The sequence below is a fragment of the Ischnura elegans genome, chromosome 8, assembly GCF_921293095.1.
Source record: "Ischnura elegans chromosome 8, ioIscEleg1.1, whole genome shotgun sequence".
In the NCBI taxonomy this organism is placed as follows: domain Eukaryota; kingdom Metazoa; phylum Arthropoda; class Insecta; order Odonata; family Coenagrionidae; genus Ischnura; species Ischnura elegans.
This window is the reverse complement of record NC_060253.1, coordinates 107,149,522-107,163,819: the sequence shown is the minus strand read 5'-3', so window position 1 is coordinate 107,163,819 and position 14,298 is coordinate 107,149,522.

The following is a 14,298-nucleotide window of genomic DNA, read 5'->3' as shown; positions in this document are numbered from 1 at the left end:
GGAGTTAATAACTCCACCCATGAACTGGTGGGAGATATTGACGGAAACCATGGATCCCCCTGCACTCCCGCTCCACCGTCACCGTCGCCATCTCCAGTCTGGCTCCCGAGTTGGCTTCACCAGAGTCTGCCACCACCTCCAGCAGCGCATCCGAGCAAGGCGTCGTCACCACCACCTCCGACGGCGCCGTTGCCACCACCACCTCCGACGGCGTCGGTCCCGCCACCACCACCACCACCGCCGCTTCAGCAGACGTCTTCTTCACCACCACCATCATATGTGTCCATCCTCAAGCGGCGGCCGAAGGGGGATCTGCCGCAGCAGCAGCCATAGCGGACGTGCAAGCCTGAGCAGCAGCGGGCACCGCAGCCGAGGAGGCGGAGGAGGACGAATCGTGGGCCAGTGCTAGAATGCCTGGAAATTATACCCCCTTCACCACCACCACGCCTGAAGTCACTTGGCTTCAGATATTTTTAACTGTTTATATTAAAATGAGTGAAATAAAAGATATGTATAAATTTTATTTTGACTTTCATTGAAGCTAAGGTACCTAACCCCCTCGCAATATGCAATGCATGCCTGAATATATTCATTGTAAGTTGTAAATTTGATTCATTATATTGATTGAATCGGATCCGATCCCACCCCTCGGATTCAGTTGCTCGCCGGCCCCCCACTCGCGAGAGTCGCTCCATCGTTCACAGCGCCTCACATCTCCTTTTCCTAACTCATCCGCTTCCCCTCACTCATTTGTTTCGCGCCAGCGCTCCACGATCTTCATTTGACGCGCATAACGTAACTCATTTGTTATCCGTAACGTCCTTAGACCATGTAAGTCCCGTTTACACTACGAACGTACTGACGTTGATCGCGACTACTGCACGTTTACACGTCTAAAAGTTACCATCGTAACTCAGTGCTGCCCTCGTTGGGGAATTGTGTCAGATAACAACCGACGACGTGACTGCGTGAGAAAATTGAAATCTTGGAAATTAAGAAGCAAAAGAATATTAATGTTTTCATGTGGTATAACTAAAGGTAGACCGAACTGTTGGCAAAACTTTAAAGAATGTAGGATTCGTTACGGGATATACTGAATTGAAATGGAAGTATTCAACAAATTTTCTTTAAACCAACGAAAAATGATATGTATTAGTATAAGATAAGTAACTAAAATAAAATTATTTTTTCAAGGAAATAGTCTCATAAACTAATAAAGCGCTGTTATAATTTTCTTAAAATGTTGATTTCATTAAGGGTGGCAAAAAGAATAGCATACCAACAAAGGTGTCGATACATGGGTTTATAGGGTGCCCAAGTCATTGGTATTGTCCTAATACCCGTATTATTCACTATTTGACCTCCAAAGGTCAAAAGTTATAGAGGCAAACGCCCGGTCATTGTGACAACCAAGGTGTCGAACCATAGGTTTTGATGGGTGCCAAAGACGATTTTTCAGTTCATAGATCCGTATTGTTGATTTTTTGACCACCGAGGTCTCAATGGGGGTCAAAGGTCATAGAGTTAAACGTCTGGCCATCATGACAACCAACGTGTCAAACCATAGGTTTTGAAGGGTGCCAAAGTCGGTTACTCAGTTCATTGATCCGTATAACAATTTATTTTGACCTCCGAAAGTCATAATGGGGGTCAAAGGTCACAGAGAAAGGACACCATTGACCGAGGGGAAAGGGGTTCTTGATTAAAAATCTGGTCTTTATTTTAACTTATTATTTTTATTTATCCACAATAAGAAAAAATTACAACGCAAAAATAGTATTTTAATATATATTTTTTTAAATTTCAACACAATTACAATTTACAAATATGATGCATTTAAAATTAAGTGTAGTATAATTTTTTTCTTTGGCATATTTATTATGTTTGAGTGATTTTTTTCATTTCTTCTGCGGAAAAGGTCATGAAATTTTTCACACGAATTTCTTTAGTTATATTTCACACATTGAATTGCTTTTCTGATGCACACACTTCATTTACAGTGGAAAAAGCGCGTGCAGTCGCAGCATTAGCATGTGGAAAGGGCAAAGATTATTCCTTGATTTTAGTGCACTATTGTGTGGAATATGCTTTGTTACAAATGATGAAATATTTATAACCATTTGTACTCTATCAATATTTGTGCTGCAGCCCAAGATTTTACCCTTTTCTAAACAAAATATTTTTTAAATAATGATACCTCATCAAAAAGATCATTTTTGGAAATATTATTACATGGAAAATTTTATGCACAATGATCGAATGATTTTAGAAAATAATTCCAATTAAGTTCATGTTTTAATGTAATCCAATGAAAATGTTCAATATAATTTTAGTATAGCGTCCACTCTTCTAAATAATCTTTGCAGTTACTATAGAAATATTTAACGTGATTCATGATATCTGCAGGGTTTATTGCACCCACTTCGAGCTCACTTATGCTCTTACCGATGGTTAATGGAAATTACTCTCTGACCACATTTGATTCAGATATTTTTAACTTCATTCACTACGTCGATTACCAAAATTTTATCACCTTCAATAACTTCAATAGCGTTTTGAAAAAGAGGTGATTGGTTTTGTTTAAACTCTGCCTAAATTTGAGGATTCTTTTTCAAAACACTCATCTAAAGTTCTAGGACATTAAACCTGTGATAGAAAGTAGGAATTCATAGTGTGGTATAATTTAAAAATTCTATCTACAACTGACGAAAGAGGTAACTAGCGCGTTTTACAGTAACCAAGTATTTTCTGATATATGCGACCTCCGCAGTTTCACAAAGTTCTTTCAGCATTTGAACACGCACAGTATGTTAACGGCGTTATGTAGCATGCGCGCTGCAAAACCGATTTGATAACCTGTGATGTACGGGCCTTAGATCTGAAGGAATGACTATGAAAAATAGCATGGAAATACATCCTCCTGCTAATGCTAGTTTCTTTTCTTCGTCTTTATAAAATGTTTTTACTAAAAATTTCTGTATTTTGGAGAAAGATGCAACAGTATTTAAATATCTTTTATGCTCTTGCGTCTCCTAGTGCTTCGAAATATCATTCCCACTGCCGTGAAAAATAGAAAATTATCCGTTACATTTCACACCTAGTAGGTCTGGTAGGTAGCTAGTGGTTACGACAGCAGTGTTTTAAGTTAATTAAGTTAATATGCGTTAAAGTGGATTTAAAAAAATGTTACTGCAATACCATGTAACTGAAAAAAAAATCATTGCCGAGAGTTTCGAAACAACAACTTCGGATGACTACCGTAGTGAGTCTTCTCCTTAACCATTAGCCCATCTCACTCGTTGACTCCGAAGGGAATGGGATAGTAAATTTACGTCCAGAACGTCACTTTACTTCCTCTCGTAACTTGGCCGATCCGATTAATTGTAAGACAATATACTTCGTCGAAGTATATTGTCTTACAATTAATGCTGAAGCTTTTCGATCAGCGATAGCGAACAAAACACACACATGAAATATCCGCCGCTATATCACAGCAAATAATACCACTGAGTGTTAAAACTCAGTTTGATTAAGTGACACTAGAAGACTGGTTCATTCCCTTTCCTGGCAAAGCTCGTAATGAATCCCCTTCGGAGTCAAGGAGTTAGATGGACTAATGGTTAAGAGGAAGACTTACTGCGGTAGTAATCGGAAGTCGGTGTTTCGAACCTCAATGCAATAATTTTTTGGTGTTACATGGTATGGCAGTAACAATTTTTAAAATCCACCTTAACGCATATTACCTTAATTAAACGCTGCTGTCGTAACCACTAACTACCTACCAGACCTATCAGATACAAAATATTGTTGGCCATATCCTGCAGAATCGGTGCACATAATTCAAAACTTCCCAATAAAAAGTCGAAAAAATTATTTATGGCCAGCTTATTTGGATTTGGGACCATATTTGTAAAGATGCCAGATCCTCCGTCATCGCAACCCGGCGAGCACCGCATCGATATTCGTGCACCACCATTTTGGCCGGAGGAACATTCACTCTTGTTTTCGCAGCTACAGGGACAGTTTTATCTCGCTATGGTCAAAGAAAAAGAGACAAACATTTTGTTTCGTGGTGTCACAGCCACATCACCGCTATGCCATTTTTTCCAGTTGAGTATAACATTAGTCTTTCCTTGATACTTTAGACCAAATAAGTCAGCTCCATTGCTTTTAATTATCGAGAAAATGACCACTTATCGTGTCCTCGAAAGCAGTTTTCTTGGGTAGGCTACCCGCAACACGTCTCCTCATTTTACGCTATGCATGCGATAAATAAAACGTCTTTCATTTTAGCTGTAAAATTTTTCTCCCAAAGGAGGACCTAATACAATAATAAAATGAAAAATGAGAGCTTGAAGGATCTTCATTCTTCCAGGAAACTTTCAGACGGAACTTCCAGGAAAACATTAGGTAGCCACAAGAGAAAGCGTAAAAGTTAGCTGCTTACGAATACGTGGCCATAAACTTCCCAAGGGCTTGAATGACATGCGGGTTGCATAAAATGATGCTTTTTTATCGATTCTATGTCAATGTCAAGTAGTGTGTGGCATAAATTGCGCCCGAAGAGGAAATTAAACGCTGGGCCCTTGGGTGAAAGGCATTATGTTCTATCTAACTGAGCCATCCGGACACTCGCAAACATTGTTATTGTGTGGGATTCTGAATTCCTGACTTATCTACTCCTTTATTTAGGCAAGTTACTTTAGCATACACATTTCATTAAATATTATTGAATCCATCCACACACTTCTTCGCATCTTTTTTAACCGCTAATCTGTGTCCACGTTACCATAAATAGATATACATAGTTAATTCAAAGCTACTAACAAGCAGCAATACCTCCACTTCACGGTTGCGATCCACCACACACCAAACGTTCAATCCCTTATTCTCTCTCTATCCGCGCACATAAGATTTGCAATACCCCCGAAGACCCTCAAAAATTCCTCACCAAACTACACGCGTCTCTTCTCCGCCGCGGGTACCCCGAAAAACTTATAATTAATAAAATAAGCCCAATAAAGAAAGTTTATACGTGTGGTAATATTAACCCAATAGTTAGTGCACCAAAAAAAGGTGTTGTTCATATTTCATCACAACTTCAGAGCTTAAAATATGGACAAATCCGTTACCCATGGTCATTTTCAGTTATCTCCATCAATTGCTTAATTTAAAAAATTAGCAATTTCATTCTTCAACTTATTCGTTCGTTCCGTGAAGGACACCAAACTGAGCTTAATTACTAATTATTTATCATTAAAAAATCTTGAGAACAAAAGAAACGTTATCGTGTGGCTATTAGTTTAGAGCTCATATCACCATATGGTAGCGACAAAGTACCACGTTAAGCAAACAAACAAGGGGACATCCATTAATTACGCGAGGCGTTTAGGGGGGGAAGGGGGTCAAGCTTATTCTCACCCAATCTCACGTGGGGGAGAAGGGAGATCCTGGCAAGTAACACGCGATCATTATTTTCACAAGAAACAATGCAAAACTGTGATAAAACTAGGTTGAATTGAGCAAAACGTGTTTCTCCCATAAAAACAATTAATAAATTTGGTTTTTTTAGATAAATGCAACACAACATATCATATATTAACGTATTTACACTGAATAAACGCATTTCGAACAATCTCACGTGAGATTAGTTGGAGGGAGGTCCGGTAGAGCCAAATCTCACGATATCTCAATATGGGGGAGGGGGTGTCAAAAAATCGTCTAAATAACCTCGCGTAATTAATGGACGGCTCCCAACTGCTTATTAGGAGTGCAAGTAAGATTGTAAATATTTACCTCTTTAGGCTTGGGAGACTCATCATATTTCAAAGAATAAAAGACTCAATGATAGAGAAGATATGGCTTCAAAAGGTCAGATGGGAAGAGAATAGATGGAGGGAATGTCAGAACGGATAGACACTTCCATGGCGAAGGAGATGCCGCATATCCAATCGATGTCGCCAAGGAACGCATTTATTCCGGAAATTATCGAGTTCTTCCAGCCGATAGTAAAAGAATGGACAGAAAAAATGCAATTGGTATCCTTCCTTTCATGGGAAAGGTAACGTTATTAATGCACACCAAATCTCATCAATTTTCGTGCCTCTCAGACCCCCCCTAGTGCTGTGAAGTGACCCCCCCCAGGTCAGCACGTAGCCCCCTTGTCCCTATCCTGAATCCGCCACTACTAGCGATAGCTCCACTACAAATATTACTACTCTAAAAACGATTACATAAACCAGAAAATACAATTAAGACACCAACTCGTGAAAACTGGGTGACAAGTTTCATTTTTCCTACATTGACTTTAGGGGAGAAAAAAATACATGGAGAGGATTTTTTTGGTCGAACCTCATCTTTCTTTTAAATAAAAAAATCTTTCAATGATTTGCGACTTTGAATCAGTGTGAACGACACGATTCCAAATTTAATTCTATAAGTTCATGAGAGATCAGCTGAACATTATCCATAACAATATGTTTTCTTTTTTTCACAGACGAATCGCATGGATTACGGCAATGCATGGGAAGGTGGAGAAAAAAGAATTCATTCCCACACCCACTGCCGTCAACACAAAGTTTCATCTATGGAGGAAAGGAACCAGTACCACCGCAGAACTGGTTATCTGGGAGGAATGGTAGCTGGTGAAACTCAGAAGCGATGCAAAGAGAGGAGAATGGCAGCAGATGTCGCTGCCGATGTCCATGAGTACGAAGCAATGACACGCGACTTGAAAATTCTCGATGAGAAGAGGAAATCTTTGATGAGAGCATATCATGAAGGCCTGGAGAGACTGTTGAAGCTGAATGTGTAAGAATACCACATCGTAGAGAGCTGGATGAAGTCGCGCACAAGATAAACGTAATAAAATTACAACTATATCAAATGGATAGATACTATGGAATTGATATCCAAAATATTATCCATTTTCGTGAACATGTGCGGGAATATTATAAGTGTCACTTTTCCTATGCCACAATAGAAGATTATTATTCCTTTACTCTTTGTAAAATCAAAAATATTAGTTGTCGCGCATCCTGATCATATAATTACATTATAAATTGTGTGAGAGCCGTAGGGATATTCATCATGAGCTCCACTAGCTCAAATAATATTGATCGAACACTACTTTTGCTGATTTTTGGACAAAATATAGTTGTGAATATGATTTTTTCCTTCCTGGTCATATTGTTCAACTCGCTTTGTTCGCTGGGGGGGCTCTGCCCCCCCTAGGCCCCCCCGAAAAAGGCCTGCGGCCTGTTATGCTCGCTGTGGGAGGTCTTACACTTTTTGTTTGCTACTTGTTACTTAAGGATCGTTTACTTTTAAGCTGGCTAGCTTAGGTATAAGCAATATTTCCAATTTCACGTAAAACGAGCGCATGGTACGTAGGCTACAATATGAATGTAAATATTTATAAAGAGAAACGTTTTTCTGAGGGGCTAAAAAAGTAAAATAAATTTCTACGAGTTTCTCTAACTTATTCAATTCAAATACAAAAATCGTTGAGACCACGTTCCACTGTGACACCCAATGCATACGTAATATCATAACATAACGACATTACGTTTTACAATGAAAAACACGTTTATTAATTATTTTCCACAAAACTCAACCAAATTCTTGATATACGAATAAGATGTAACAGCTGTTCCCCTTCGTAAGCGAATTACGTAGGGACTGAATATCAATATCTAGAACAAATGCGCCTTAGTATGAATTGTGGCTAGTATGACGAATTTTATCGAAATATTATTTATCGTGATCGCGAATGATTTCACTTCATAAATACCTCTATTTAAAGTGTTAATGAATCGGGATACACAAATATCTCAGCTTTATAAAGCATTGTTCCTGCTCCTCCTGAACCTTTGTTCCTGCTCGCTGTAGGATTTCACCGGGTGTAGTTCACGATGCGTATCCTAAGAAGCAACTATGAACCTTCACAATGTAGGATCTGCTAAGAGGTGGTGCTCGATACATATCCTATAAAGCAACTTTGAACCTTCTCAATGTAGGATCTGGTAAGGGGTAGTGTAAGGTGAATATCCTATGAAGCAACTTTGAACCTTCTCAGTGTAGGATCTGGTAAGGGGTAGGGCACGGTGAATATCCTATGGAGCAACTTTGAACCTTCTCAATGTAGTTTCTAGCCAGGGGTAGTGCACGATGCATATCCTATGAAGCCATTTTGAACCTCCTCAATGTAGCATCTAGCCAGGGGTAGTGCAAAATGCATGTCATATGAAGCAACTTTGAACCTTCTCAATGTAGCATCTAGCCAGGGGTGGTGCAAAATTCATGTCCTATGACGCAACTTTGAACCTTCCCAATGAAGCATCTAGCCAGGGGTTGTGCAAAATGCATGTCCTATGGAGTAGCTTTGAACCTTCTCAATGTAGTATCTAGCCAGGGGTAGTGAATGATGCATATCACATGAAGCAACTTTGAACCTTCTCGATGTAGCATCAAGCTAGGGGTAGTACACGATGCATATCCTATGAAGCAACTTTGAACCTTCTCAATGTAGCATCTAGCTAGGGGTAGTGCACAATGCATGTTCTATGAAGCAACATTGAACCTTCTTATCGCACGATCTAGCCATAGGTAGTGCGAGATGAATAACCAAAGAACACCCTTTGCACTACTGCAGGAGAATGTTCTTTGAACTCGGATAGTGCGCCATTTGTTGGTTCTTTGGACGTTCATGAAGAACATTCTTTGCACTAAAGTTGCTTCGCTGGAGAATATTCTTTGCATATCTTTTTAACTTAGTCACTCAAGGAAACGTGATTTTCGCAAGACAAATAATTGAATAAGAAATACCTTTATTTGCACTTATCTTCCATATTGTATTATTCACTGCCTATTCACTTCTGCAGATCACGGATAACATTGTACATTAAAAAGGACATTAACGGAAAAAAGAACGTAAACAAAAATAAAAAGTTATCACCATCACAAAAAATGAATATATAATAATTTTTACCAACCTTTATTATGTAAGACTTGTTTAAAAGTCTTTCTACTACAATCGTGTATCGCCAACAAGATACGAACTATAGTCAACAGCATGAATCATATTTCTAAAATGGCATTTAGTGCACTTGTTAACTTTGAAATTAATAACCACCACACTTTCGATGTAATACACCAAAAACAACAACTAACTTCCTACCTTATATTCCTCCGCTTTTGGTTTGAATGCGCTTTCATTTAAACAGATGTTTGTTCTTGCGGAAAGAAGACGCAAAAAAATAGAGACTTCCAATATTATGTTCCTTATTCCCTTCCTTATATTTATCAGTTTTTTGTTTTAATTCCTTTATCTTCTTTCCCAATGTAGCTCCTCTTGTTTGTATAAACAAATATGTTGCTATGATTGTTCGTTTGTATGACTGCCGCGCCGCCATTGGAATTTGGTGGCCATTTTTTGAACTAATCCCTATACTCACTTTTAATTGAATAGACGGAAAAATAATTGTATATTTAGTGTTTTCATAATTTTTCCTGGGGTTTCAGACAATTTTAGAGGGGGTCTTCATTAGACTTTTTGCCGTATCTCGTCTCGTTCACCCCAAACATTTGTATAGGTGAGTGAATGAATGAGTGGTCGTTAAGGGGCTTCATGATATATAGATAGATACATAATGATGTATGTCACCAAAGACATTGTCGCAATATCACCATGGCATGCCAAATACCATATTTTATTTCACTGGATGTACACCTATGGATACATTAAAATTTAATGACGAGGTTGCCTAGCTAATTACATTGCATTAGTCGGAGTTTTTCCATGTTTTGCCCTAATGCATTTCTTGTGGACAGAGCATAGCACTGGAATTGCGAGGGCGCGTTTGAAATTATATCGTGTCCATTAGGGCGGATCGGAGAAATTGATTTTTTTCAACTCCATATTAATCCAGGAAATGAAGCTCATAAAAGTGCAAAACCTTGCAATTTTTTCGAAATTTGGGATTAGACTAATCAAACCTCCTACTTCAAAATCTATATTATGCCGAAGGGCGTTATATATTTCTTAGGGGTGAAAACTACCCCTAAAAACTAAAACTTATAAAATTATATTTTAAAGCCAAATACGGGTAAAATTTAGTCTAAATTATTTGGATAATTATTTTTTTATGTTTGAAAAATAATTTTAAGATGCTTCAACACTGAATAATCAACCCTTATTGGGGGTTAATGTAAAAAAGAATTTTCAAACTGAATCGATTTGCATAAAAATTTGTGATTATACTAATCATACCCCCTTCAAAAAAATTTTTCAAACCGATTCGATTTGCATAACAATTTGGGATTAGACTTATCATATCCCCTTCTTCAAAATCTATATTATGCCGTAGGGCACTTTTTATTTTTTAGGGGTGAAAACTACCTCTAAAAGCTAAAACTTATAAAATTATATTTCAAAGCTAAATACGGGTAAAATTTAGTTTAAATTATTGGTATAATTATTTTTTTATCTTTTGAAAATAATTTTAGAATATTTCAGCCCTTATTTTGGGTTAATGTAAAACAATTATTTACCCTAAAAATATTAATTATTTATCACATTGTATCTTCTCATTCACTTTCTTACTCCTTTTTTTATGTATTCACTTTTTTCTCTGATGATTTTAATCACAGCACAGAAAAGATATAACAATGGGATAAACAGAACAAACACCGTCATGTTAACATAAGCAAATAAATGTACATTTATGCAGACATTACATGAAACACTATCCATCGGAGACTGTATGGCTTCCAGTCTTCCCACCACATGCATGCACACAGGTCACTGAGCGAGAGCACACATACTCACATATGTGTATGAATATATACATCTTATGGGTATGTCTGTTTTTTTGTAGCAAATTTTGAATGTATGGTTAGCTTCGAACGTAAAGCACACAAAGTATATACTGGCTATGAGGAATGTTTTGCTCAGAATTGTGGGTTTCGAATTTTTCGAAAATAAATTTGATTGGTATATCAAACATAGCTCCTTTATTTTTGATGATAGAAAGTTCATTTAAATAATATTTTGTAGGGTTTTTACAGACTACGAGGTTATGTGAATTAAATTTTTTTCGAGTCCTTAATTTTAAGGATTTAAGGGTTTAAATAAGGTGGAGCTCCCTTGGAAATAGATGTTTTAATTATCAATATCTCACCAAATATTTAATTAACAGAAAATTTAAGCTAACCAAAATATTTAAAAATAAAGAAGCATCAATTTATCACTCATGCATTGTTTTCATATCTCCAGTTTTTTTGGAGTTATTTTGAAAAAAAAGAGCATTTTTAACGAAATTGTAGAAAATAGCTTCTCACTTTTACCACCAATTTTTTCAAAATTTAGAATTGTAAATTAATCAAACTTCTAGGATCATTTAAAAATACTTAAATAAAGAGGAATTTTGAATGGCATTGATCAGTTTTGACTAGTGTGGTAATAAGTTGTTTTCACTAATGTTTTCGTAGAACTGGGGACTGATCTTATTTTTTATCATAACTCGCTCAAATTTCATGATAAATTTTTTTCTCATTGTAAGAAAGTTTTTTTAAAATACTTTTAAACAGATTGCATAAGTTTTTCTCGAAAAATACATTTTTCCCGCTATTTGATATTGAATCTTTCAAATTTAGCGTACGGCAAACAAAAGATAATCATCAGCAAGTTTTATCTCGGTCCGAATTGGTCATAAAGGAAATATAAAATAAGATTTTTATTTAATTTTTTACAAGCTACAGTTTTGTAAGTGACAATTTCCTAATAAAATTAATACTTATCAAGTTATTTGCCTAGAACCAATTAAAATCGTTGATTTTTTCGTCAAAAATCTGTTACATTCAATCGCAAATAACTTGAAAAATATTTATTTGACGCAAAAATGAATACAACATTTTATTCTTAGAATTTATTTTTCTATCGATTTCTGTGGTCAAAATATAATTAAAATTTTCCACCCCCGAGATGGGGTGGAAACCACCCCCAGGGTAAAAGCGCCCGTCGGCATGATATAGATTTTCATTCTTGGTATATTCCCTACTTACTGTGAAAATTTCAAGAAAATCGATTCAGTTTGAAAAAATTGCAAGCCAAAATGCTTCATTTCCTGGACTATATGTTAATCGTTAAGTTGGAAATATTTACCCCGAGAAAGATATACGTTCGATTGTCCTTGTTTCTCCTTCTCGTGAATGTAATTTACTTGCATTCGTATTCACATCCATTTTGTTGGAGATTATCCATGACGATATTTTATTTAAGTTATTTTGAATGATGCACCGGTCTTTACTGCTTTTGATTCTTCGGTATATCAAGAAATGCATATTTGGTTTAAGCGTTTTTATTTCAGTTGTAACGGTAACGCGTGTTTTATTCTGGCAAAATCACACTACGTCTAGTCATCTTGATTTTTTAGTTTGCAGTTAACATTAAATTTATATTTAAAATAAGCATATGTCCGCATTTAACATTTCTTATTACATTTTCAATGGAAACAAGCATACGAAGATGACTTGAAACTAGATCCATTTCCTTTAAACGGTCTCTTGTTAACTCATAACCTAAAATTTTTTGTCACATCTTTCTCAATTATGGGAGTGATTTCTATTTATTCGTAAAAAAATACCGTTTAAAAACTCGTTCTTCCATCATAAAAAATTAATGCTCATTCATGAATGACTTAAAAAGATATTTATACATCAAGAAAATTTGAATCCACACATTTTGCTTCACAAAAGCTTTGCCCTCCATAGATCATAGGTGTTATTTTGAAAAAAATAAAAGCCCACTCTGATGTAAGGGGGAAAAACCACCCCCAGGGTGGAAGCTTCAATCGACTAGTGATCGTTGACGCATTCTCTGTCTACGTGCAAAATTTCAAATAAATTGTTTTCATTTCAAATGATTCGGAGGTGAAAATCTTCAAGGACTCCACAATCGGCATATTTTTATTTATATTTGTCCTTCTATGATTCACGGTTGGAGCTGACAAAACACGGACGAAATGCGCACGAAAAAAAGGCAAAGAGCTCGTGCTCGTTCCAAATTGTCGCGCTCATTTCCCCGCAGATTCAAAATCGACCAAAGCCCTTCACGGTAATTTTCCCCTAAATCTCACCATGTTCTACGCTACTTTTTTCTAATAACCCTGTCCTTGAAGCATTTGCCATGGAATGCCACGTTACATGCTCCCAACGTATAATTTGGTATATAAAAAAAAGGGAGGTAATTGCAAAGCGGCCTGGTACAAATGATAGCAAACGAACTAATCCTCATTTTCTAAAAAGATCAATCCATGGGATCTGACATTACACGAAAGCAGTTTGCTTGCGCTAAAAATTCTCGCCGAGCAGTTATTCACACTCTGGAGCAATAATAGCATTACCATTCGTCACAGTTCAAATGTATTACACACGGAAACGCTCAATAAATAATTATGCGGTTATTTAGAAAGCTACGCTATCGCAGCACTAATTCCAAATTGAAAGCCTCTTGGAGGAAAATAACGATATGTAGTAGAGTTCAAATTATGAAAAGGTGGCCGGTATTGCTAAGTCAAAGGGATATCAATCGGTTTTAAAATATTCATTCATACAATTATCGCTCTAATTAAATCCTTATTTGTCACGTTACCACACATGTTATCTCACAAGGGTATTTACAACATTTTTTGTCGATGGAGTAGCACTGGTACTTTTAAATGGGAGCTAAAAATTATAAAATAAGTAAAGTTAAAACGAAGAGAGTAAACGAAGCATTATTAACTAATTAAAATTGAAAATTTAAAGAAAACTGATTTCCTGCTCTCTAATACCAACAATTTAATGTTTGCAGGCATTATTAATTCAAAACAATGCCAATTGGCTAAACAAGTTTTATTCACAGAATCATCTCCGTACATTCATCCTTATTTGTCACTTAACCACACTGTTATCACTCGTGGGTGAGAACATTTTACACATCACATGTAACAACATTTTTTGTCAATAGAGTAACACTGGTAATGTTATCGATAAACACACGCACATATTAAGAGAGTGATAACACCTCGTGAAAATTTCAAATTCGCCGTAATCCTTAAAAAAAGAGATGACTGAGTTCCTTACATTTTTACAAATGCTCTAAGGAGAAATCCACTGACTTTGATGGATCCAAAAAATTCATACAGCAATTACACATCATTAATGTATGACAGAATCAAAAGGTGTTCACAATGTTTTTATTGAAGAATTTGGCTTGCGATCGTAACGAAATGATATTGTTTGTTTACACTGTCAAAT